The 5,809-nt window shown below is 36.4% G+C and overlaps 1 non-coding gene across 1 annotated transcript; it reads right to left on the bottom strand.

Moving 5' to 3' along the window:
- Positions 1 to 2,743: 2,743 nt before the first annotated feature.
- Positions 2,744 to 2,816, bottom strand: TRNAW-CCA (transfer RNA tryptophan (anticodon CCA)). The gene has a single exon. It is a non-coding gene; the product is annotated as a tRNA-Trp (tRNA).
- Positions 2,817 to 5,809: the final 2,993 nt, after the last annotated feature.

The raw sequence follows: 5,809 nt of genomic DNA, 5'->3' as shown, positions 1-5,809 counted from the left end.
TTAGAAAAAAATTTTTTTTAATTCTCAATTGAAATTAATCTTTCTGTAACTTTCTCTCATTTGTCCTTCTCTGGTCTCCTGGAACTACTAGGGAGCTATCTAATCTGTTTTCCACAGAACACAATTCTTAGGCAACCCATCTGTCTTCCCAAGAGACCCCTTGCCTGAACACCCTTCGTTCTTGCAATAGGTATTCATAGGATGTGGTTTCCATCACTCCACTAACCCAGCCGACCTCTCCCAGACACCCTTCAGTTTTCCAAAATCCTTCTTAATGAGTCAGTCACTGGGAACTCTTAGGTAAGGTGTATGCTAATCTGTAAATGTGTAGTTGATTTTTAAAGCTTTCAAAAAATCAAGCAAGCAATCAGCATGAGTTTAGACTTCTTAAATGCTTCATATAAACACTTAAATGTAAAGTATAAGGCAAGACAAGATCTGGGGAGACCTGGGGATATATCAACCTGTACAAGTTTAAGAGAGGGGAAGCAAATTTATTAAATCCTTATTCTTGAAGCTCTCCTTGAGAAGGAAATGTGGCTTTAAAAAGTGTGCAGTCACATCTGAAGCAATGGTTTTCCAGTGTGAGGAACATTGCTGACACCTTAGAATAAATTAGGTCAGTGGAATCCAGCTCCACTGGGAGTTCATTGTATGCACCACTCTCATGCATTCTTGAGAGACAAGTAATCAGTTTCACCTCAAATGTTCTTATGAAGCAATAAAAATTATTAATTTAATGAAATCTTAGCTCTTGAGTGTACATTTTTACCATTTTGTATGATTTTTATTTTATTTTATTTTTTTCATTTTGTATGATTTGAAGAGAAGGCCAAATATAACACTCCTGTTGGTAATCAACGGTCACCTTCAGGAAAAGCGCACGTGAAGATGTTTGAGCTATGAAGTGATCCAGTGGCTCTTTCACGAGACACTTGTTTTTACTTGAATGACTGGCAGAAAAGCTAGAGTTATTCAGATTTGTGTATTTGGCAGACACTTTCTCAAAAATGAAAAAAGTGAAACTGTCACTTCAAGGAAAACAACTGACAGTATATCTTGCCGATGATAAAAAATTTGAGCTTTCAAGTGAAAATTAGAATTTTGGAAAACTTCTATCCACCACCATGAACTTGACAGCTTCACAATACTTAAAAAAACTTCTGTGATGAGATTGCTGGTGATATTAACAAATGCAATTTTTTGGATATTGTATAATTAAACGTGTCAACACTTGGAAGATCTACATAACTTGGAGAACCAATAATTTCCAAATGACTAATGCTAATAACAAAAATTCATGCATGGACACTCAATTCACCTAATATGCATGATGGAACAATTGATCTTAATTGAGCAGATTACAAATATTTGACTGATATGGTTTCACATTCAATATTGCAGTTGACTTTTAAGAAACTACTCATGTTGAGTGTCATGTCATGTCAGAGAAGAAAATCCATCATTATCTGAAAAGATTATAAAAATACTTCTCCATTTTCTAACTGTAAATCTGTGTGAGGCTGAATACTCTTAATTTATCTCAACTTATCTCAGCAAATTAAATGCAGAAGCAGATAATGATAATCCACTATCTTTTGTTAAACCAAATACTGAAGAGATTTTAAAAAATGTAAAGAAAAAAAGTCACTTTAGTTTTGTCATGGAAAGTGTAGTATTTTCAAAAAAATATGTTAACATGTAAAAAGGATTATCATTGTTGTTTTTAAATGCATTAATAAGGGAATTCCCTGGTGGTCCAGTGGTTAGGATTTGGTGCTTTCACTGCCGAGGCCTGGGTTCAATTCCTGGTCAGGAACTGAAATCCCACAGGCCACATGATGAGGCAATATAAAAAAAAGCATTAATAAATATTTAAAAGTTTTCAGTTTTAACTTCTAATATGTTAGTATCAATAGATGTAGTCCATGAAAACAAAAGCTCACTGGCATCCTAATAATTTTTTTAAAGTATTAAGGGGTTTTTAGATGATAAAGTGTAAGTACTGTTGAACAGGAACAAGAGGGAATGATGAATGGCCAGCTGAAGAGGAGAAGGAAGTAAATAAATTGGAAATGATGGGGTCAAAAGTGCAGGTAACAGAGAGGCCCAGAACATGAGGTAAAAGGAAGGATTAGAGTGGTGATTGGTCTGCAAAGAGCGCTTAGGGAGGACAGAAAGAATTTAGGACAAAGTCCAGAAAGGATTGAAAAACAGAATCTATGATGAGGCAGAAGACCTTGTATTAAAGAGCTTCAAAAATGAGAAAATATTAATATAACTGTTAAATTGCTTGTGCCTCTGTGCTAATTGTTGGATGGATTTAAACAGCAATGTGGGCATCTGAGGCTTTGAGATGGAATAAAATTATGTCAGTGAAGATTATTTTTGGACCACTTAGATATCTATTTAGTAATAATAATGAAGTTATCATTTATGGGGTAAAAGCTATGTGCAAGGAAATGTTCTAGGTACTTTATTATTTGATTTCGTAACCTTTGGTACTGTGTCTAATTTTTTCCTTGAAATTTCCCCCCAGCTTTATTGAAGTGTAATTGACAAATAAAATTGTAATACGTTTAGTTATTATGCACAGCATAATAGCTTTTTTGCTTGTTTTTTAGCATGATAGTTTTTTAAAAGTTTTTTAACATTGTATTTTTACTTATTCATTCATGTAATTTAGTATTACTATTTATTTATTTGGCTGCATTGGGTCTCAGTTGCAGCATGCAGGATATAGTTCCCTGACCAGGGTTAGAACCTGGGCCCCCTGCATTGGGAGCATGGAGTCCTAACCATTGGACCACCAGGGAAGTCCCAACAACGTGATAATTTGATACAGGTATGCATTGTGAAATGACAGCACAAGTTAATTACTACCTTTATCACCTCATGTAGTTACCTTTTTATTGGTGAGAATACTTAAGATCTCCTCTCAGCAAATTTTAAGTATCCAATACAGTATTATTAACTCTACATTAGATTCTCAGAACTTTATTCATCTTATAACTGAAAGTTTGTACCTTTTAATCAACATCTCCCCATTTCCTCCACCTTCTAACTCCGGGCAACCACCACTTCCCTCTGTTTATGTAAGTTTGACTTTTTTTTTTTCTTCCAAATTTAACATGTAAGTTATACTACACAATATTTGTCTTTCTCTCTCTGGCTTATTTCACTTAGCATAATGCCCTTCAGCTTCATCCATGTTGGCAAATGGCAAGCGTTCCTTCTATTCTGCGGTTGAGTAACATTCACATATATGGATACAAAAATGAATTCGAAGTCTGTGAAAGTCTTCAGTGTAAGACACAAAACCATAAATCTTAAAATGAATTTACTTTTGCATTAATACTATGACATAAATTTCAACAAGTTTTATCTGAGTGGCATTTAGTCAAGGATCAGACTTGATCCTAGATTGATGTGGCCAATTTTCCTAAAGAAACTTCTCTTTCTTTGGTTTTAATTGTTCTTCCCTACCTTTTTGGTGACATTGTTTTTGAGCCTCATTCAAATGGTGCAATCCATGTAAAGCATTAGAGAGAATCTTTTTTGTGTGGAGTATTTTGCTTAGGTACTAAGCTAATGGCCCGCACTTGAACTTGTGTCTGATGATTTGCCCTAAGAGAACTCTTCTCCAAGCAGTCCTGCTTTCCTTGACTTGTCTGAAGAAGCCTTAGGGGAGCTTCTCTGTGTAAAGGATGTCTTTTCTTGATAGATTTATATATCACTTTTTCTGACTGTTACATATTTGATACTTGGAATCAGGTTCCATCACTTCATGGCAATTAAATGGGGAAAAACTGGAAACAGTGATAGATTTTATTTTGGGGCTCCAAAATCACTGTGGATGGAGACTGCAGCCATGAAATTAAAAGATGCTAGCTCCTTGGAAGGAAAGCCATGACAAACCGAGACAGTGTATTAAAAAGCAGAGACATCACTTTGCCAACAAAGGTCTGTCTAGTCAAAGCTATGGTTTTTCCAGTAGTCATGTACGGATGTGAGAGTTGGACCATAAGGAAGGCTGAGTGCAAAAGAATTGATGCTTTCGAATTGTGGTGCTGGAGAAGACTCTTGAGAATCCCTTGGACAGCAAGAAGATCCAACCAGTCCATCCTAAAGGAAATCAACACTGAATATTCATGGAAGGACTGATGCTGAAGCTGAAACTGAAACTCCAATACTTTGGCTGCTTGATGCAAAGAGTTGACTCACTGGAAAAGACCCTGATGCTGGGAAAGATTGAGGGCAGGAGGAGAAAGGGGCGACAGAGGATGAGATGGTTGGATGGCATCATCAACACAATGGACTTGAGTTTGAGCAAGCTCCAAGAGATAGTGAAGCCTGGCATACTGTAGTCCATGGGGTTGCAAAGAGTGAGACATGACTTAATGGCTGAATATCAATAGCAACTTCTGTCCTTAAATTAGGGGCTTCCTTCCTTCCTTTTTTTCCTTTTTTTTTTTTTCCCAGTAAAGCATATGTAAGTTTATAAATTTTAATACTTTTTCTTTATGAAACATAGATCTATAAAACCCCTGATTTCTTCTCCCTCCCCACCTCTGCCCCCGCCCTGACCATTTCTTTGGATCATCATTTCTTCCAGTCTCATCTTGTCAAAGTAGTGTAAGGTAAGCTACCTTGGTAGAGAGGTTAAATCCCTCTTACTCTCAGCCAAGCACTGAGAACAAAGCTGTAGCCTGGGTGATCAGTGGCCTAAGGGGCTAGGCTGGGTATACCTGGGGCTCTTAGGGTGCCCGGGCCTCTCAGCAAAAAACACCCGAACCACTGCCATGACTTCTTTCTCCTCCTCTCTTCTTTCCTGCCTTCCTCCTCCCTCCCTCTTCCCTTTTCCCTCCCTTCCTTCCTTCTTTGTTTTTATACCACATATTTAGTATTTTCCAAAGTTTGTCCCTTTTAATTCTTATAACGGCCTTACGTATTTCCATTTTTCACCAGAGAAACTAACTCACAGAGAAGTTTAACTCCCAATGTTCAAAAAGAATCAGTGGTAGAACTGGGATTTGAACCTAGAAATGTCTGACTCCAAAGCCTGCTTTCTCCATTTTTCTCTGTGAATATTTAAAATTTAGAATCAAGTCTTGACTTGTGGCATATTTAGGCAAAGCTAGACAAATTTTAGCTCTGAATTCTTGTGCTGTGAATTTGAAATTACATGTAAGAAAAGAAAGTGCCAATTAAAAATTATGGATAGAGAGATTAAACAGAATCATCCACAAGTTCTTCTCTTAGAATATTTCTGATTAGCTGTTCTAGTTAATACCAGAAGCATGTCAGGAGTCATGGATATAGCCCTGGAGGTCTTCCTTCCGTTGACTCACCTTGAAAAAAGGAGGTTGCAACTGAACAACTCAAATTCCTCCTCTGCTTTCAGCCTTCCATAAAATGATACATTTTGTTTTTCCTGGTCCAAGGTATAAACCTAAGTATATCATCTACTTAGCAACATCTCTACTTAGCCACTCCTATGGACTACAACTGAAATTATGTTCGCATGCTTCCATGGAAGAACCAACTTCTTGATTTGTATTTGATGTTAATGAAGAGTTTATAATTCATTTACTTTAACTGTTATCTTGATTATAAGCAATAATCAAGCAGAAAATCCTCATTTTCCAAAGCACAAATATGGTAAAGAACTTGTACCAAGTTGACAAAAACAAGTAACAGAAGAGAGAGAGAGAGAAAAAAAAAAAACCCCACAAAAACAACAACTCAAAACCCACATACCCAAATCTTCTTTGAGACACACATGGAATCTCTTAAATTACATTTGTAT

Source organism: Muntiacus reevesi, chromosome 4 (genome assembly GCF_963930625.1).
Source record: "Muntiacus reevesi chromosome 4, mMunRee1.1, whole genome shotgun sequence".
Lineage (NCBI taxonomy): Eukaryota > Metazoa > Chordata > Mammalia > Artiodactyla > Cervidae > Muntiacus > Muntiacus reevesi.
The sequence above is the reverse complement of the archived record's forward strand: the minus strand, read 5'-3'. Positions and strand labels throughout refer to the sequence as shown.